Source organism: Papaver somniferum, chromosome 4 (genome assembly GCF_003573695.1).
Source record: "Papaver somniferum cultivar HN1 chromosome 4, ASM357369v1, whole genome shotgun sequence".
Classification (NCBI taxonomy): domain Eukaryota; kingdom Viridiplantae; phylum Streptophyta; class Magnoliopsida; order Ranunculales; family Papaveraceae; genus Papaver; species Papaver somniferum.
The window spans coordinates 89,287,691-89,310,433 of record NC_039361.1 but is presented as its reverse complement, the minus strand read 5'-3'; positions in this window follow the sequence as shown (position 1 = coordinate 89,310,433).

Here is a 22,743-nt window from a genome sequence, read left to right as displayed (position 1 = left end):
ACTGACGCTAACCCTCAAGCCAACAGCTTCACCACTTATGAAAAGTCGGTGGAACAAGAGGTCACACATCTAATCGAGAATCTATGTGAATTTCTGCATTTCTCCAGAGATTAGCCGCACAGATACATTTTTCGCTCTCAACAAAATATCATCCGATGTGAGAATAGTTTCATCATCTCCGGTGGTTGAACAAGTGTCCATGGTATCTGAACTCTCAACCAACAACATCACCTTCACTGAGGAAGACCGAATGGCGGAGGAAGGGCATAACCGAGCCTTGTTCGTTACTGCTTCCATTAAGGACTCTGAATTCAGGAGATTTCTTATCGATACAGGTGCTTCCACGAATCTTATCACTATGAAGACTCTCAAGGAGGCCAAAGTTACACAAATCAAGATCGTTCATCATCCCATATTGATGACGGGTTTTGAAGGAAGCCAGAGTCACACATACGGGTATGTCTATGTGGATCTGAAAGTAGGGCCGATTCAATCCACTGTCAAATTTCACGTGATCGAGAAAGACCCTGACTAGCACATGATACTCGGAAGGCCATGGATTCATGACAATAAAGTTGTTCCTTCGACGTACCATCAATGTATGAAATCTTTGTTCAACAACAAAATTATCCGTAACCTAGCCTCAGTGTCTCCTTATGCTCCGGTTTACGATGCTGAGTTCCTGGAACATCCAAAGAGCATCCCCGAACCTCCAAGCAAGATCTGCAGTATTCCACTCCCAAGTTGGAAATCTATTGAGAAAGTCGACAAACCATCATCAACAGATGCTAAATCTATCAAGTTATCCACCACACCACTCAAGCGTCGTCAAGGTCATGGTACGACTCCGAAAAAGTCCAACTTTATTACTGATTATGATGCAGAGGGGAGAGTCATTTATCTCCGTCGTAAGGATTAGCAATTAACATGGGAGGTCGATGAAAAGTCTCCCCGCCCTGAAGAATCATGCCAGAGTGAGCAATCGCCCGATGAAGAAATTCGAGATGCACCACGACAGCTGCAAGATGGCACAAATTCCACAATCGACGACCTCGATACTATCAAAATTGGAACGGATGAAAACCCAAGGACAATTATAATCAGTTTCATTCTCTCAGTTGAGGAATGAGAAGGATTGATACGCCTGTTGAAAGAGTATCAAGATATCTTCGCCTGGACGTACGAAGAGATGCCTGGCCTAGACGACAAATTGGTTAATCATCATCTGCACATCACTCTCGGTTCCAAACCCGTCAAACAGCCGCCCAGGCAATTCAGACACGAAGTTGAGGAACAAATCAAGGTGGAGATACAGAAACTACTAACAGCAGGGTTCATCAAACCCATTCAACATCCAAAACAAAAGCCATTACCACCATGCCGCCTCCACGAACTGTGAAAGAGCTCCAGAGTTTCATGGTAAAAGTCAATTACATCCGGCGTTTCATTCCTGGACTCGCTCAACTCATTGCTTTATTCACTCCTTTGTTGAAGAAAGGAGAAAATTTTGCATGGACAACCATACAACAAGAAGCATTCCAGAAAATACAGTAGATATTATTATCGCCTGCTGTCATGAAATCTCCAGTTCAAGGAAGACCTCTGATACTTTAAACATCTTCCAGTGACGTAGCTATTGGAGCACTCCTCGCTCAAGAGGATGAAGAAGGTATCGAACACCCAATCTATTACTTCAGTGGCACAATGAGGGATGCTCAGCTCCGGTACCCAAAGGCTTAAAGGGCGTGTCTGGCGTTGGTTCACGCAATTCAGAGGTTTAGACATTATCTACTATCAAACAGGGTCGTGCTGATGGCCAAAGCTGATCCTATAAAGTTCTTACTGCCGAAACCTGCTCTGATCGGAAGACCGGCGAAATGGCTACTTCAAATGTTAGAATTTGACATAGCGTGTGTCCCTCCAAAAGAAATCAAAAGACAAGCAGTTGCAGACTTACTTGCCGCTTTCCCTGGAGAAGACATCACGATGTTGCATGAAGAAGTGCCCGGTGAGTTTCCAGAAATTTCAATCATTCAGGAAGAAACGTGGCTATTATATTTTGATGGGTCTGCCACTCTGAGCAATGATACCGGTGGGGAGGATATTGTGCTGGTATCTCCATCCGGTGAAGTCTTCTCACATTCATTCAAGCTGGATTTCCATTGCACCAACAATTCAGCAGAATATGAAGCTTTTCTCCTAGGGCTATCTTTGGCCAAGAAAGCAGGAACGAAACATCTAGAGATCAGGGGAGACTCAAAGTTTCTGGTCAATCGAATGAATAGCATATACTCTCTCAAAGAAATAACACTTGCTCCATTCAGGACTGAGGCACAACGACTATTAGCTCATTTTTCCGATGTAACAATTGTCCATACCAGACGCACCAACAATAGACATGCTGATTGTCTAGAGACCCTAGCATCCAAACTGCAATTTGAGGGGTCTGAGAAATCCATCAGTGCAAAGACACGCTGTGTCATCCACCTGGCTTACTCAAGTCGAAGGTGCTCAGTCAAGCGACTCGCGAGCGCCCATTATTCATGAATTGAGCAATTCTCTTACTGAGGGGAAAATTAGCCTCAAGGAGTTGAAAAACCTTTTCCTACTGCACGGAGCGTTATATCATCGCAATACTGATGGATCCATGTCTCGATGCCTCAGAGATGAACAAGCCGGTGAACAACTCAAACGTATACATGAAGAAGTATGTGGGAAAACTCTAGTGGTCACACTTTACAGAAGGCTTCAAAGGCTCGAATACTATTGGCCTTCCATGGAAGCTCATTCGAGGATGCTGCAAGGATCATGTCCCAATTGTCAGACACCACCTCATCATTTGGAGGTTCTAACACTTCATCACACTGGGGACTGGAGATAACCTTACATAAAATATCTTCGTGACAACGATCTTCCGTTAGAGAAGAGAGATGCAATCAAACTCATTCAGAGAGCCAAACGTTTTGTCTACTTGGAAGGGATTTTATTTCGCAAAATCTTCGGTGGGAATCTCCTGAGATGCTTGGCCGAGCATGAAATTTCCATAATTTTGAAATAAATGCATGAAGGTGAACACCAAGGGAAGAAGAAATTATATTCTTCAAATCCATGAGAAATATTACTGGCCAACCATGGAAGATGACGCAGCTTCCTACGTTCGGAGATGTCATCAGTGCCAAGTTCATGGTAACCTCAACCACACTCCTTGTCTTCCATTACATTCGGTGAGAAGTCCGTGGCCCTGCTATAGCTGGGGACTGGATATCATAGGAAATATCAATCCGGAATCTTCAAAGAAGCATGAATACATCATCACAGCAACAGAATATTTCACCAAATGGGTCGAGGCTATTCCTCTTCGAAGCACCACTGGAGTCACAGTTGCATCTTTCATCAAGGAGTTCATCATATGCAGATTCGGCGTTCCTAAACATATCATCACGGATAATGGAACTCCTTTCGCCAACAAACATGTTGCAGAATTGCTCGAAGAATACGGAATCAAACAGATTTTCTGCACACCATACTATCCCCAAGGAAACGGACTGGCGGAGAGTACCAACAAAACCTTGATCCGGATTCTCAGTCGAACAGTTCATGATAATCCACGGACGTGGCATGAGTAATTCCCATGGATTTGTGGGCCTACCGAACCGCACCAAGAAGCTCAATTGGTACTTCACTATACTCTCTCGTTTATGGCACCGATGCCATTCTCCCAGCCGAAATCAAGGTTCCCTCTGCAAGAATCGCAGCAGCTAGTGGAGTACAATGGGATGAAGTAGAAGTCTCAGATTCAAGAATTGATGAATTGGACATGCTCGATTTAAGAAGATCAAAGGTGGAAAAATATGTAGAAACCTACAAACAAAGGGTTTCCAAGGCCTACAACAAACTGGTAAGACCTCGAACATTTCAAGTAGGAGATTTGGTTTTGAAAACATCAAATCATGTCCAACGAGACATGTCCGCTCCCAAGTTCTCTCTGAAACGGGAAGGACCTTATGTGATCATCAAGGCAGTATACAGCGGATATTACAAAATCTTAGTTGTTAATGGAGGAGTTGAAGGAAACATCATCAACGACAAGTGGCTCAAGGCGTATTATGCTTGAACAATCATTGGAAGTATTAAATTTCTAAATGTAATTTCTGTTTTCTCCAAAAGAGCAATATGCTCATTCACTCAAAATTCAAAATATCCTATGAATCTCACAAAAATCTTTCAATCACCTAATTTATTCAAAGAAAAATCTCAAACCTACTTAAAATCTTCCTCTCACTCAGAACAAACCATCCAACAGAGGATAATCTCTATAGAAAACCCTGTCAAGCTTCTTCTGGAAATTTTTGGTTTTCAACTTCAAGTCCTGAACTTCCTTCTCAACTCGTGCTGACTCCAAGGCGAGTGCCTTTTCCTCCTCCAATATGGCATTAGACGCGAAAATTGCATCAGCAGCGGCCGCCGCCTTGTGAATTTTGATCATCTCGAGTCGATGGCGAAGCCAACCTATGTTAAACTGCAGGGTTTCACAGTTTGAAATCATCTCATCCCGTTTGTGCAGTTCATGATTCTTGACAACTCGCAGAGCGTCCGATTCATCTCTTCAATGATCAGTAACAATCCTGCAGCTGTACTTAGGAGGGTTGGTAGAAATCCTTTCCATACTTCGGTCGTAGCAATATGCCCGTACCTTCTCCAAATTTTGGTGTACAGGGGCGCGTGACACTTGGGAATGACGAATCCCCCAACCACTTCATTATTCGGGCTATTATTGATCATGGGATCCTCAACGGGAGTCCAGCTGTTGGATACTCAGGAGAACGAGATCTAACCTCAGTATCCACAAAATCAGTGGAGTTCTCGTCGACACAGTTGTTGCTATCATCAATCACAACCGCGGATTTCCCGTTTTTCCTTTTTCTAGCATCGACGACGTCATGAACATCAACCTGCGATGAAATGATGGAGTATTTAATGGTATTGACCATTGAGCATGGTAAAAATCTCAATCGAGAAGTTATGAAATTACTTACAGACGTTCCGGCATCAACAGGAGCCGACCTATACCGGACAGGGGCTTTAACCGTACGTGTAGGTCTCAAGCTACGAGAGGAATGCTGATTCTTTTCATTATCCTGCAATAAATTCTTTTCTTTTGATCAATCATCCTGATCGAGCAAAAGACAAGAGAAGAAATGTAACTCACTGAGACTGATACTGCCACATCATGTTCGGCATGAGATTCACTTCTAGAAGAAACACTGCTTCTGGACATGGTGACGAGAGGTAGGATTGTGATCAAAATTTATTTTGATGATACACAAAGGCAGCATATGGTCGACTGTTTAAATAAAACCCTAAGTCCAATGTTGATGCTTATCCCCTAACGGATAAAAAAGTCTGTTGCGGTTTTTACTGAAACCCTAACTCTCGAATCAGATGCGTGGAAGATGGGAGAAGAGTAAAAATGTTGGGGACTGACGGTTCGGATGTAATCCACATTACAACTACGGATGGATTGATCATCTGGTAGGCCACGTGTTTTCTAGACAACTCATGTGATTGCATTCTGTGGGTAATTATTGTCTATGTGGACATTGGTCCATCTACTGGAGATGTGAGGAAGATTCAGAAAAGGGATACTACAAGGAATTACAGTTCAAAAAATAATAATCTCTAAAGAAAAATCTCTATATTCAAGATGCTTAAACCATAGAACATCTACTTCAACAGAAAATAAATAATCTCAGAGAGAATCCTCTTCGAGTTCTTCATCAGAATCACTATCACGGCCATTGATGAAGTCTGGGTGGATATTAGGATCATCTGAGTCCGAGTCATCCTCTGCTTCGTACTCAGCTTCGAGTTCATCTTCAACCTGCTTCGCAATCTTTTGAAGTTCTCTGGTACGTCGGTCTGGCTTAATCTTGTAATTCTGTACCGCCCACACAGTTTCCTCGAAGCATTAACGTCAGAGTCGGAGGGTACACCATCAACGAATCGACGCCTCTCTAAAGACGCATGTATCCTGCGTCGGATTCGATCCTTTCTACGTCTATGATCCTCCATCTCATCATCCTGGGACTTTCTCTTCATGAGCTCTTCATAAGAGATCCTTCGGTCATTAAGGGAAGAGCTGGAGGAGTAATCGCTGCTGCTGCTGGTGGAAGCCATCATTGTCTGGAATCGAATCAGAAGCACAGAATTACAGACGACATAATGAGATCAGTTTCAACAATGAAAATGGTAATCCTCAACTGTTACCTATTTACGATTTCACGAACTTAGTGATAACAGCGTAAAACCTCAAAACTTGCTCGTTCTTTCAAACCTGCAAAGTCGAGCATAAAACATATTATTCAAGAGTTAACACTGACTTTTCGAGAATCTATGAATAATTCACATAACTTTCCATGTGAACATTCGCTGGTTTTTACGTGTACATACACTATAAAATCACTAAACTCACACATACACTACGAATTCATCGACTCATGAATTATTCGCTTTCAACAATTTTCATAAATCAAAACTTGATTTATATTCAATAAAACGTGAACACGTCACGTACCTTAAAAAAAAAGTCGTGAGTTAATAACTCACGTAAATATATATATATATATATAAAAAAAAACCATTTTGCTCAATCGAGCATCCGTCTATGAAACGAGAGTCTTTTCTATTTTTGCAAAAGTCTACATATTTAAAACAAAATTTCGAAAGTTCTCAAACGAATTTTCATCATGAACTCCAGGTCTTTTCGAAATTCCTTTAACCCTAAGGATAATTATTTATTACTTTTACGAACAAACCTACGTTCCTAAAAGTATTTGCAAAGCTCATGCTTCGAAAAACAAATTTAGGTTTTTATGAAACCTAATAAACAAAACTTTTACTACTGCAACTAGACTGTCTATTCAAAAGTTTAAGAATATCTTTCATGTTAGGGATTTTTGCTCGTTCCTTCAACTAACGAACAAACAGGCATATACATACATTTTCTAAAAATCCTTCATAAATCCTACGCATGCATGTAACCATGGGGTTTTTGGTTTTGTGAACAACTCATCAATCATAAAACCTACAACAAAAAAAAATAAAAAATTTCGGACTTACCTGGTCGGCGCCGGTCGGAGCTTGTCCGGACAGCAAACGGCGATGATCGGCGGCGACTAAAATCTGGAAGAAAATTTTTTCTTCCCTGCTGCAATTCGCGTGAGAATGGGAAGAGAGGGAGGTGCTTGGTCGACCAAAATAAAGAATTTTAGAGCTTCTACCCTTTTATATCAAATTTATTTCCAAAACCTAATAAAAACATGGGTTTCCTTTTTTGGGCTTGGGCCCATATGTCCTAAACCGACCATAACTAGGCTTCTCGACACTCAAATCAGCAGTACGTCATCTCTCCACACTCACGGGATGACACTCTATATTACTATCAGGGTTCTCATATGTGCATTTTCTCGTACATGACATCATTGGGGTAAATCGAGGATTCTGAAACTACCTTTGTAGACTGACTTCAACTACTGATCTCGTCGACTGAAAATCACCAGTTAATGCTTACTACGGAACATGACTGTTCCTCACTAAGCAGGGGACTTAATATAGATGGTGGATTTTCAACAAAGGTCAAAACCGTAAAATCATGATATTGCATGTTTCTGACACGGCTTCAGAGATCCATGTGACGATTCGTGTTTTACGAAGTATGATGCATATGTCGCTCGAAGGGCGCCTCTCCGGAGCGTTCGACACCGGGCATTTCATCACAGCCTCTATGTAGAATAACGTAATTGGGCGGTTCTCCGTAAGATTGAGAGCTTAACGCCTTCAGGATACCGGTGACACTCACTGTTCCCTGACTACATAGAGGAATTTTCCTCTGCATAGAAGAACAATTGGGCGATTCTCCGTAAGATTGAGAGCAATAACGTCTCCAAGACGGTGATACTCATTGTTCCTGACTATATAGAGAGACCCGTGTATAGACTCAGGCGGTCCTCCATACATGAAATGTTGAGAGGGAAAAACGTCTTCAGAACATTAGCAACACTCGCTGATTTACTGACTATACGCAAGAGATTAAATTCTAGGTCATATTCACAACTGAATTCCTAGAAGATAATCTATCTTATCTCATTACTCCTATTTCATGATCGAAATGGTAATAGATAAATGTATTACTCCGATTTCATGATCGAATCCACGGCTGATCTCATGAAATGGTAATAGATGTTACTCCGATTTCATGGTCGAATCCACGACTGATCTCGTGAAATGGTAATATAACCACTTATTTTATTACTCCGATTTCATGGTCAAATCTGCGACTCCATGAGATGGTGATGAAATTATCATTTAATTATTCTGAATCCATAGTCCAATCCGCTGCTGATTTTATGGATTGATAATAAAATAACTACTCATCTTATTACTCAGTTTCATGAATTATTCTCCACTGAATTTCATAAATCAGTAATAAATACCCAACAACTGGGCGTCTGGACTATCACTGAGTAAGCCCCACAAAAATGGTGCGAGTGTACTCGACAATGATGCACGACTGAGCACCCAGATGCACGAACGAGTGTCCAAAAAATATGAAATAATGAGGAATCCTTCGCAATACAAGAGAAAACAATGAATATCAATAAAATAATAAGAGGCGACCAAGGCCGTGCCCACCAGCCGGCCGGGCGGCCGGTCGTGCCCTAGCCATGGTCGACCCGTGCCTCTCCCATTATTTTCCTTATTTTTTTTTTGTTTCGTGAACTCACGAAAACTTCTTGGTTTTAGCAACTTTCCTTGTTTTTGCAAAACTCGTGAATTCTCCATAACTTGGTGGATTCACGAAATAATATTATTATAAAATAAAGAGAGGTGTGCGGGACCGGGCAACCTAGCCGGCCGGCCATGCCTAAGGCGTGGACGGTCCCACACCTCACAATCCTTAGCTTTTTATAATTATTATTCCCTAATCTCATGAAACTCCTCCGTTTCAACAAAAACTCGTGGATTCTCCATCACTTCAAGGATTCATGAAAAATAATAAAATAGGGAAAGATGTGCGGGACCGGGAAACCTAGCCGGCCGACCATGCCCTATCCATGGTCGGTCCCACGCCTTGCAATCCCTAATATTGCATAATTATTATTTTCCTCAATTCATGAAACTCCTGGGTTTGAGCAAAATTCATGATTTCTCCATATTTTCTCAAATATTGCTCAAATCACGAAAAACCAAAAGCCAACATAGTCGCACGACGGGCTAGCCTCTCACGAAAATTTTAAATATTAAAACACTTTTATTTAAATATTTTAAAAATATTGATGAATTGAGCAAACATGCTCATTCCAACAAAAATCGAGAATTCTCAGTCAAGAGGAAACTCTTCTGAAAATTCACTATGTTGCTCGAACGCGCATCAGAAAATACTGAAACTCTCAGTATAGAAACACAGACACCACGGAAACACGTGCATGCCTCCATGACCTACTATAGTCATTCCTAGGGCTTGCACAAAGCCGGTCCCACATGTTTTCATAATTCTGACCTAATTTGTTCAATTGCTCATACTGGGCCCGAACTCTCTCCAACCAACTGGAAAACCCTTCAAATGACCAACAACTGGTCCCGCGACCACCAAGAGCCGGTCCCATGCTCTCTTGGTCGGTCCTCATCTCCCATACCTAGGTTTGTCGCCTAACGCTGAATCCAGAAATATTTCAATAAATGATGAAACCTGCATTTAATCATTGTTCTTTCACCAACTCTCAAACTGAGAATCCTGGTGTGTGCTCACTCGAGCACTGGGCATCACATGGACGCTCATCATCCCATGTGGTCGGTCCCTCTTCACTCATGACCAATTTTCAGCAATTCACCAATTGTTGAAGGATTGATCAAAAAATTAGGGTTTCGAACAAACGCTTCACGAATCACCATTCTGAGCAAGTTCAAACACAAAATTATGTTGATTCAGCAATCAACATCCAAATTAATAATATTCAGTAATTCACCAATATTTTTGATTAATATTTTATTGGGTCACGGCACCAGTAAATAATTCTTTGAATCGAGCAATACTTGCTCAGTTGCTCGAATATTGATCCAACTATCAATATTCGGTAATTCATCAGTAGTTTGTAGAATTGAGCAACACTTGCTCAATTGCACGTCAAATTATCAATATTCGGTGTTTTGGTGAATTGAGCAACATTTGCTCAGTTGCACACTAAAATTATCAAATTCGTCGAATTGAGCAATACTTGCTCAGTTGCTCGACAAACTCTCAGTATTCGGAAATTCGTCGAATTGAACAATACTTGCTCAGTCTCTAGTCAGTAATTCATTGACATTTCAGAGAGCTACATGTTCAATCCATGAATCGCCGACCATTCACCACTTATGCTCGATTCAACAAAATTAGACTCACAGTCTAAATCAGTCAACAACTGACCAACTAATACACGTCTGCCTTGCAGACTCCACGATTCGTGAAATCTCAATCACGTCACAAATGGGGGGATATCACTTAGGGTTTTGGTCTGGAGGTCTACGGCACGTGGATTCATCCACAATGAGAAATGTGTGTAAGTCGTGTAAATGGTTGAAGGAGTTAGCAAAGTAGTGGGAGCACGATCAGTCAAGTCTCCGCACGACATGGAACTGACTTTACCAAGATCTCCCACTTTCCCACTCTTTCACTCAAGAAACCGTCACACTTACAGGGGTCCGTGGTACATCATTCTTGCAATATAAATAAGTCTAAATCGAGGACATCAGGGAGAATCAATGGAATATCATCAATCATCATCGTTATCCGTCAACAACTCGATATAAACTTATTCACAGAACTCAACTTCAGCAGTTCAACAATATTGCAGAAACCTTCAACACACCCAAAATCCTTGATCATCACTGATCCCACACAACTCTCAGCTTTCCTCCTACAGATCAACCCATCTCCCTCTTTGCGACCGAATTGACTCTGGAACGGCCATTGTCTTGGTTTAGGCCGGATTCATACAGATTGATTTCCCGAATCTAAGAACCCTCTTTGTAGCGGTGCATCTGTGTGAGGATTAACATTTTTCCCGGCTGAGGAGTCTCAACAGCACGCTCGACTCTTCACTTTCCCAAAAATCGGCGGCTCGTTCTTCCCCATCTACAGTTCTCTTAAAAGTATATTTGAGTTTGTCCATACAGATTGCTAAGCAATATATTGGGTGTGGTTGTTATACACCCGCCTTTTTAATCAGTATTAGATCAGGCAAACACGTTTAAAGACCTTACAAGTCTGTGTTTGTAGCGATCTGACTCTATGGACGATAAGAATATCTCAGATAACGCAACATCAGATCAGAGTCATCATTGTGAACTTCAAAGTCCTGAAGTTTCTAAGAAAAACTCTGTTTCTGGTCATTTGACTGAATCTGCATTTAACTGGGAAAAATCTCTTGATGAACAGTTGGATGATCTCTCAGATGACAGTGATTCGGAAGGAGGACAAAGTATTGATGAGGAAGTCTCTCAATATATCAAGCTCTTTGACCATGCTTTGAAAGAAAAGAAGTCAACTACTTGCTTGAGTAAATACATGGCACCTCTCTGTCAAGAAAACATAAAACTGAGAAAACTCTTTAAAGGGTATGATTGTGGATATAAACTTTTACAATCTATCGTTAAAGATCGAGAAGAAGAAGTACAATCAAAAAGGTCTGAGTGCGACAAACTTCTTCAAAATCTCTTTGTGTTGAAAGAAAGACTTGCAGAATCCGAAGCAAGATATGGCTCTCAACAAAAATGTTTTAATGACAGAAAATTCAGTCTACTCGCCAAATAAAAATCGTTGGAGACTGATTTCGCTACTGCTCTTAATAAGGTAAAATCACTAGAAGAAAATCTGAAAAGATTTAATTCTAGCTCTACAAAATTATCTTTTATGCTTGGATCATGTAAAGAACATCGTGATACACGTGGTCTGGGCTATAAAGGAATAGACGCTCCAACTACTGGTAAGATTAATTTTGTTCATGCTAATGAAAATTCTTCATGTGAAAAAACTTTTCAAGAAGCCAACAATCCTAGAAACAAGGATTTTTTTTCTTCAAAATCTACTCACATGAGAACAGTGATGACCAAGTTCTTTAACTGCTATTATTGAGGAAATAAAGGACATCCTGAACGAAGATGTCGTTTTCGATTAAGGAATGAAAAACTTCATAACATTCTTGTATGGATGTCTAAAGAAGTTATTAAACATGTTTCTCATCCTGGTGGTGTAAAAGGCATTTTTGGTAATCAAGAAGAATACTGTGATAAGACATCTCTTGATTTTGTGATTAAAAACGCCTACAATAGTAGAAGGAAGAACGGCAGAAGGACAACTGACTTCTTAAATAACTCTGAGAAGAGAAAAGACATAGGAGAATGAAAGAAAAGCCAAATTCCTAATCTTTTTCTAAAGAAGACAGTGAACCCGAGTTGTCTTCTCCAGATTTTATTCATATCAATAATCCGTTCTCGGAGCTCAAAATCAGTATAAACAGACTCAAGCGGAGCATCAAAAAGACAAGGAAAGCAACAAGTTCAGATATTCCTTGTTCCCCTCTGGTTAAATATTTTTCTACTAATCCTAATGATTTTTCTGAAAATTTCCAAGAAGGAAAGAGAGAAGAAGTCAATATCCTTGATGAGCAAAAAGCTCATCAAAATACAACATGACTACTCAATATATAACATCCCTCTTGCAACATGGAAGGATGCTTATAATTCTCAAGAATCCTATATGTCTTGAGAAAATAGTTGTTGTTATATTTTCATTTATAAAACAATGTTCTTTAAATTGTTGAGTCTTTCTCCAGTACTTTACATAATGTACGTTGATCATTCGCTCTTGAGAATATTCTCTTGTTGATTGCCTTTTTTTTCCAACAATTCTCTTATGTTCCCTTGAACTAAGAAAGTCATCCCTTGTTTAGAATGATTCTTGAGTGTCAAGATAACTTCTAAATTTTTCTCCATCTTACCTTTGGTATCGTAACAAGGTTGTAACCGTAAGTGCACGACCACCAGACCCACAGGGAACGTATACGAGTATCCCTAGGGTTTCCTAAGAAACACTCATATATATATACTTGTATCATGCTCAGGTTTGGTACATATACGTTCTGAAACGTCAAAAGGTTCATCTGATTTCTGTGTATACAATGGATGGATGCAACAAGGAAGACAATGATGAGAAGGTCAAGCCTATCGAGTTTCACGAGAACCCTGTTTTCATTACCTGCAATCATGTTGTTGATCATGAAAACAAACTACCAGTTCAGATGTCATCACAGCTGGTCGGAAGTCTTCTTCGATATTTTGAGGTCATAAGTGAACAACTCGGAATTGCAACAAGGAATCTTGATTTCCTAAAAAACGAACTGAAGAAAGCAACTGATGAGCTAGTTCTTGTTCAATCTCTTGTTTCTGGTCGCGGTTAATGTTTTGTTAAATCATGTTCTCTAAGAGATATTTTGTCTAGTAAATCTTCTTATGAGAATTTTATTCTTGTGTTTTTTGGAAGAATAACTAGAGTTTGGAATAGCCATTGTTTTTAAGTTTATTTGATTAAATTCCATAGCTATGTCCAACGTTTTTATCTTTATTGTTTTTAGGTTTATTTGATTAAATTCTAAAAAAATTGTTTGGAAGATAATTTTTGCAGTATTAATCTTTATGGTTTTATATATTGCAAACTTGTTAAGGGATATGTGTGTTTGCATCCGTGAACTATGATTGTCCCATACTTTGTCAAAAGTTAAGTTTTTCATATGTCGATAAAAGAATGAATGAGCTTTTGACATTACAAAAGTTTTAAGCCTATTATATGTCATTATGCAAATATTGATAGAAGATATGATGAACTTTTGTTTACGAGAATTATGTCTATTATACGTCATTGTGCAAATAGTGATGAAAAATAGAATGAATCATTGTCTATTCTGCAGTATTGATCTTCCATGATCCATATTTTATGTATATATTGTGCGGCTCCGTAATTTCTCTTATGTAGAGCATGACCGATTGAATTGATCACACTCTTGTGGTAATTAATCATGGGTTTTCTTGTGGTTAATTTAATTTACTATTTTTGGTTTCAAATTCATATTCGTATGTGATTTGTTATGTCCAAAGAAATCCTTCTTTTTTTGTGAAATTGAGGTCGCTCTTGTTGTTCTTTCAGGAATGACATTTTATGGGGGAGAGTTCTTAATTGAACTTGTGCTTAATTGCCAAATATTTATGGGGAGTGCGGTTGTGGAATATTATAGGGGTTATCTTGTATCTTTGTAAACTCCTTGGTGAATGCATTTAGCTTCGGCTATATGATGGCATCTAAAAATTTGATATGTGCCTTCTTTTGATCGTGAAATGTCTCTATGGAAATTTCATTAGGATCCCACTAGTTTTCGTACCTTTGCCAATTTTATTCACAAAAGGGGGAGAATTAATGTGTAGTTCACACTACAAATACATATGGTTTTCAGATCATTATGTAAGGGGGAGTGGTTTCCATGTGAGATGGAGTATTGACTGGGGGGGGGGGGGGGGGGGGGGGGGAGGGGATACATAGTATTTTTGTCGAAGTTGTGATACAATTGAACTTTGATGTTGTATAATAATATTATGACACTGTATAAAAATGATTGAGAATTCTTGTTTTCTCATTGTTATGACCATGGATTTTCAATAACGGTGATACTAAACCTACAACCTTTGGGATCATTGGAGTACTTGGAAGTGACGAAGATTTCGAGTAATGTCGAAGAACCAAGAAGATCAGGCATGTGAAAGAGAAGGTACAAAAGTTTATTTATCTATTTTTGTATTTCATATGTATTGATAGTTTTGTCACTAAAATTGACAAAGGGGGAGATTGTTAAAGCATTGCTCGGTCTAACTCGCATGCGTTGCTATCTCAAGCATGTTTGTCAATGTTAGTAATCAAAACTATAAGTCTTGATTTCTAGTCTACTTATAGCTAAGTCTCGGACTAGGATATAAAGTGTAGTTGAGCTCAAGAACTCCATGGCGATCATCATACAAGACGAAGAACTACTCAAGGAACTGGTGGAACTTCATCGACTAATGGTTTGTGAATAACAACTATATAACATCCTCTAAGAATGTTTCAATGATTGAAATGAGAGTTTAGATTATATAACCATTATTGGATATAATCATTGTGTGGTAACACATACATGTATAAGTCCTTATTCCTTGAACCAAAGTATGCGTACTTTGCTTCTCAGGAAAGCCGGAACAGAGTCCGCGAACCCAATCCGCGTAGTGTAGAAGGTTCTCTTCCCGAGAAAATCTGCTGGAGTTTGTGAACTGTTTACAAACTCATTCCGGGTACTTAAGTCCGCGTACTTAAATTGGTTATTTTCTAAAAACGATTATGGTAAACTTAAACTTATATAAACTAAGGAATGCAAGTTTGCAAACCGTGGCTATAAAGTTCACGAATCGATTCGAGTGAATCAAATCGTTTTTGTTTCAATTATGTCTATTATAAATATCTAAGCAATTGAACAACTCTCTAACTAGTTCATTTGAGTCATTTGAACTAGTTGTGGTAAAAAAGAATATGGTTGATATGAAAGTGCTCATATGGCTAACCATTTGGTTAACTACTATTGAACCAACTATATGTACATGTTTGGGTATGGTTACACAAACCTAAAAACGTGCATTTCATTTGTGTGTAACAGCTAAGTTTCGATCTAACGGTTGAAAGATATTATCTTGAATCTAATCAGGTTTTCATCTAACGGTGAATATTGAATGCTTTGTTACTAAGTTAACATTGATTGCAAACCCTGATTTGAAATACTATATAAGGGAGAACTCTAGCAACTGGAAAACCTAATCCCCACACCTCCTGTGTGATACTAGTTGTATTATCTAGAGTCGATTCTCCTTTAACCTTAGGTTTCTATCGAGACCCTATAGGTTAACGACTTGAAGACTTCATTGGGATTGTGAAGCCAGACCGATACTACTTTCTCGTAGTCGTGTGATCTGATCTTGCTATTTCTATCGTACTAAGTACAATCGTAAGGATTAACTTGAGATTGATTTCTCCGATTGGCAAGATATAAAAGTAGTCACAAACATCTTCGTCTCATCGTTTGTGATTCCACAATATCTAGTTTCTGTTAGAGCATTGCTCGGTCGAACTCGTATGCGTTGCTATCTCAAGCATGTTTGTCAATGTTAGTGATCAAAACTATAAATCTTGATTTCTAGTCTATTATAGCTAAGTCTTGGACTAGGATAGAAAGTGTGTTTTAGCTCAAGGACTTCATGGTGATTCATCTTACAAGTAGAAGAACTACTCAAGGAACCAGTGGAACTTCTCGGCAAAAAGGTATGTGAAGACTTGAACTTATCTATCACTCAAAAGTCTATCTACTCTATCTCCTACTCTTTGAGACAAGAAGTCGTATGCTATATATATATAGACTTTGATTATACGCATTTGGTATTTCGAGCCGAGTATGCCTCGCCTATCTATATCTCGAAATATGAGTTGGTAATCTTTTCGCTTTAACCAAGTTTATCTTTACCATGTGACGAAAGTCATGATATGTTTCAATCATCTTGAAAATTTCTTTGATGAGAAATGATGTAACAACTATATAACGTCCTCTAAGAATGTTTCAATGATTGAAATGAGAGTTTAGATTACATAACCAATGGTGGACATAAGCATTTTTGTGGAAACATATTTATGTATAAGTCCTATTCCTTGAACCAAAGTTTGCGAACTTTGTTGATCAAGAGAACCGGAAGAATGGCGTGAGCCAAGTCCGCGAACTTAGTCCGCAAACTTCCGAAGTTCTCAAACCCGAGAATTTCTGCTGGAGTTGACAAACTACTTGCGTGAAACTAAGTCCGCGAACTCAGTCCGCGAACCCAGTCCGCGAACCGGCGAAGTTCTCATACCCGAGAATTTCTGCTGGAGTTTGTAAACTCTGCCCGATAACTTAAGTCCGCGAACCTAGTATGCGAACTTGAGAAGGTTATATATCTGAAGATGATTTCTGAACTTAAACTTAAAAAGACTAAGGAATGCAGTTTGCAAACCGTGGCTATAAAAGTTCATGAACCGGTTCAAGTGAATTAAATCATCTTTGCTTCAATTGTGTCTTGTGTAGTACATGAGATTTCCTTGCAATTGAACAACTCTCTAACTAGTTCATTTGAAATCATTTGAACTTGTTATGGTGAAGAAGAACGTGGTTGATATGGAATGCTCATATGGCTAACCTTTTGGTTAACTATTATTGAACCAACAAGTGCATATGTTTGGGTACGGTTAACAAACCTAAAAGCACGCATTGTCAAGTGTGTGTAACAAGCTAAGTTTTCGATCTAACGCTTGAGAAATATTAACTTGAATCTAAATCAGGTTTTCATCTAACGGTGGATATTGATTTCTTTGTTACCAAGGTAACTTAATTGCAAACCCTGATTTGAAAGACTATATAAGGGGAACTCTAGTATCTGTGCAAAACTAATCCCCACACCTCACGTGTGATACTAGTTTGCATACTAGAGTCGGTTCTCCTTTAACCTTTGGTTTTCTTCTTCTAAAACTAGGTTAACGACTTAAAGACTTCATTGGGATTGTGAAGCCAGGTCGATACTACTTTTATCGTAGTTGTGTGATCTGATCTTGCATCTTCTATCGTACGAGTACAATCATATTTATTGGCTTGAGATTGATATCTCCGATAGGCAAGATATAAAAAGTGATCACAAACATCTTCGTCTCATTTTTTGTGATTCCGCAACATCTTGTTTCGCTACCATACGATTAAGATTGTTGTGAGGTGATTGATAACTCTAGGCTGTTCTTCGGGAATATAAGACCGGATTATCAATTGGTTCCTGTTCACCTTGATTATTATCAAAAGACGGAGCAAAACCTTTTAGGGTTTATCTGTGGGAGACAAATTGATCCTTTGATATATAGACTTGTCTGTGTGAGACAAATTTGTTTACTATCAAGTCTTCGACTTTGGGTCGTATTAACTCTTAGTTGTGGGTGAGATCAGATAAGGGAATCAAGTGCGCAGTATCCTGCTGGGATCAGAGGAGTAGGGAGTACAACTGTACCTTGGATCAATGGGAAACTGATTGGGGTTCAACTACAGTACAGTCCGAAGTTAGCTTGGAGTAGGCTAGTGTCTGTAGCGGCTTAATACAATGTGTGTTCAATCTGGACTAGGTCCCGGGGTTTTTCTGCATTTGCAGTTTCCCCGTTAACAAAATTTCTGGTGTATGTGTTATTTCTATTTCCGCATTATATTTGTTTATATAACTGAAATAATACAGATTGTGTGTTTGAATCAATCAATTGGAAATCCGACATTCGGTTGTTGATTGATATTGATTGATCCTTGGATATCGGTCTTTGGTACCATCCAAGTTATTCCTTGTATTTGATAGAATTCGCGGTTCTTGCTTGAGTAAATCAAATCAAGAAGAGAGATATAAACTCGTTGATATACTTTTAATTGATTGAGTCTTGTTGATTATCTTAAAAGTATATTCGATTTTGTCCATACAAATTGCTAAGAGAAATATTGGGTGGTGTTGTTAGACCCCCGCTTTTTCAATTGGTATCAGAGTAGGCAAACACATTTAAGACCTTACAATTCTGTGTTTGTAGCGATCTAACTCTTTGAACAAGAGTATTATCTCTGATAAACCCGTTACCAGAAATAAAAGTTCTATCTCGTTTAACTCTATTAAAGAGAAGGGTTCTACAATCTCGAATATAGATGAACCTACTCTACTGACGAGACAGACTAACACCGACATGAGTATTTCCGATTACCCTTCAAATGTGAGCCTCTCCATTAATGAACGGGATTCAGCTGAAGAGAGTGAATTGATTCTAAATCTTGTTAGAATCCAAGCTGATAGATTCTATCGGTTGAAGCACCATGTCAATGTTCTACTTGGTTTAATAATAGATTGCAAACCCAAAGGTAATTCTGAAGATCATGCTTCGTGTACGTCTCTTGAAGCTAGCCTCAGAAGAGATGCCTTGGAAATTGAACATCGCTTGAGTAAGCTCTCTATTCAAGGATGTTCAAAGCAAACTAATATGCCAAGTACTTATAACACAACTAAAGATGGTTCATGCTCAGAAGTAAAAACGGAATCCCCTTCTAGTAAAACGGATGTGCCTAAAGTCACCATCACTCAAGGATGTTGCACATCAAATGGAGGGAAGAAATCTTCTAACGATGATATTAAGACTGTAATATCTAATCATTCTGATGATCAGAAAGTATGTCTTGTCTGTGAGACAAAGAGTTTTATTAAACGAAAGGGAACCTCTAGGTTGAAGAAAAACTCATTGTTTCAACTTCAATACACCTTAGATTTAATTCTTAAAGGTGTAACTGACATTCGTATGACTAAACCAATTGGTTTTCGTACCTACCCTGTGTATGTTACCAGGAAAGTTAGTTCAATGAGTTCTTCGAACACTCAAGAACAAAACAAACGTCTTAATAAACATCGTCTAAAGGAAGATCGTGTCATGGTCTCTGGAAATAACACTGCCCCTGATGAGAAAGGAAGTTCAGAAGAAAGAAGAAAAATTGATGAAATGAGAGATAATCTGAAAGAGATAATTAAAGGGTATAAAGAATTCGTCAACAGGCTGTCTTCCTCCTCAAACCAAAATTCTTCTGGTAAGAACTCAAACTAAGTCTCGTATTTTGATGACAATAAGTTTTATGATAATTTCTCACATAAAAATGGATCCTTCTCTAGATTCAGGAGAAAAAAGAGACTTGATCATAAACACAAATCTCTTGATGAGCGTGTAGCTCATACTTGTGCTAATTAATCACAAGGTTTAAAGAGCTTACTCATAAAAATCCTCTTGAGTAAGATGTGTTAATAATTAGGTATACTTTTGGTTTTTCTGTGCGTCTGTTAAGTTGAGCTATTTTCTTATCGTCCATAGATAAAATTTTGATTGCAGACCAGTTTTACTTAAAGTATTGGTTTTGCTCTAAAATATTGTTTCTTGTTGTTAGGAAGTTTTTTTTTTCTTTTCTTCTCATGGTCCTTGCTACAACTACTCTGAATTGCTTCCCTAATTGAGTTTACTGACTTTTAATCTCGGTTGTACCAAAAGTTTTGTTTGTGGGCCTTACTTTTCTAGGTAATGTTGCACTCGAACGAGTATCCATGTTCTGGAACGAGTCAACTGTTTAAACCCTAAAATACCTTCCTCAGGAAACCCTTAAATACTTACCTATTGAGTTACAAAAGTCACGAACGCTTACTCTAGGTTGGTTTCTGGGTTGTCAAGAATGTATTCTTCTTCATCTTGCTATGGTGATTTTGCAAGAGGATTCCTTGACAAAGGTTTTGTTGTTGAGTCCAAGAAGAAAAGAACCCTTGTAGATGAAGATCATCCTAATGCTTCATCTTATTTTGCCTATGTTCATGAGGATGCTGAAAAGGATGATATGATCTCTGCTGAAGTTGTTTATGACTTTCTTAAGTACTTTGGGGAAGCAAAACAAGAGCTCATTGTTACTCTGAAAAATCTTGATGCATTGAAAACTGAGTTGGAAAAGGTTACTGCTGACCTTTGTCTCATAAAGTCTTACATCAATGATCTTCGCAAATAGAACCACCTCTCTAATGCTACAATGAATGCTGTTGTTCACAAGCTCAAAGACCCGTTGTCTCATGAGGATTCTGAACCGTCCATATGATCTTAGTTCGTGTTTGGAATAACACTGGAGTCTGTTTTCCTTTAGCTTGTTTTATTTGTTGCCTAGTAAGTCTTATTTTTGATTTAGTTGGAAGAATAATTAGTTCTTTGAATAGCAATGATTGGGACTACACATAGCTATTATTTTCATCTTCTTGTTCTTTTTTTAGGTTTATTGGTTTAAATTCTAAAACTATTTGGAAGATGATGTTTTTGCAGTATTAATATTTATGATTTTTTATATTGCAATGTTTTTATGGGATATTGGTGTTTACGTCCGTGAACTATGTTCATCCCATACGGTGTTAAAAGTAAAGTCGTTCGTGATCGGTATTCACGTACTGGTAAAAGAATGAATGGACTTCTGACAAATACAAAAGTTAAGCCTATATTGTCAAATATTTGATGGAAGATAGGTTAAAATCTTTTGTTTTCAAGGATTATGTCTATTAATATCGTTATGCAAATAGTGATGGAAAATAGAATGAATCCTTGTGTATTCCGCAGTATTGATCATCCCTGATCCATATTTTATGTATCACTGTGAGGCTCCGTGATGTATCTTATGTTGAGCATTATACAACCAAGTTGATTTTTTAGCTTAGTTGTTTTTCCGTGAGATATGTTATGTCGAGCATATTGAACTAAATTAATCATCTTGTTTGGTTATTTGGTTATTTCTCCGTAAGTTTTTCTTATGTTGAGCAAAACAAATGACAATTAAATTGATTACTTTTGTGATTAGTTTGGTTGTGTACTAATTAGATTCATTATGGGTTCTCTTGTAATTAATCTAGTTGAGTATTTTCGTGTCTCCATAATTTCTCTTATGTTGAGCATAATCCATTGAATTGATCACTTTTTGTGTTTAATTTGATTGCGTATTCAGATTAAATTAATCATGGGTTTACTTGTGATTAATTTGATTGAGTTTTTGGATATAGGAAATCATTCTCATGGTCTTTTGGTGTCCAATAAAAATCCTTTTTCTTTCGAAATTAAGGTCGCTCTTGTTGTTCTTCGGGAATGACATCAAATGGGGGAGAGTTCTTTTGAACTTGTGCTTAATGGTCATATCTTGGGGTGTGCGGCTGTGGAATTTTAGAGGGGTTATCTTGTATCTTTAAACTCCTTGATGAATGCATTTAGCTTCGGCTTTATGATTGCATCTAAATTAGTTGGTATGTATTTTTTTCCTTTTGTCATGAAATGTCTCTCTCGGAAATTTCATTATGATCCCGTTCTTGTACCTTTGCCAATTTTATTGACAAAAAGGGGGAGAATTAATATGTAGTTCACACTACAAATACATATGGTTTTCGGATCATTGTGTAAGGGGGAGTGGTTTCCATGTGAGATGGAGTATTGACTAAGGGGGAGTGATACATATCACCATAGTATTATTGTTGAAGTTGTGATACAATTGAACTTTGATGTGTAATAATACTATGACACTGTATAACAATGATCGAGACTTGTTTCTCATTGTTATAGCTACGGATCTTCAACACGGTGATGCTAAACTTACAACCTTTGGGATCATTGGAGTACTTGGAAGTGACGAAGATTTCGAGGAATGTTGAAGATTAGACATGTGGAATAGGAGCTACTAAAGTTTTTTATTTTTTGTATTCCATATGTATTGATAGTTTTGTCACTAAAATTGACAAAGGGGGAGATTGTTAGAGCATTGCTCGGTCGAACTCGCATGCGTTGCTATCTCAAGCATGTTTGTCAATGTTAGTGATCAAAACTATAAGTCTTGATTTCTAGTCTATTATAGCTAAGTCTCGGACTAGGGATAGAAAGTGTAGTTGAGCTCAAGGACTTCATGGCGATTCATCATACAAGTAGAAGAACTACTCAAGGAACCGGTGGAACTTCTCGACAAAAAGGTATGTGAAGACTTGAACTTATCTATCACTCAA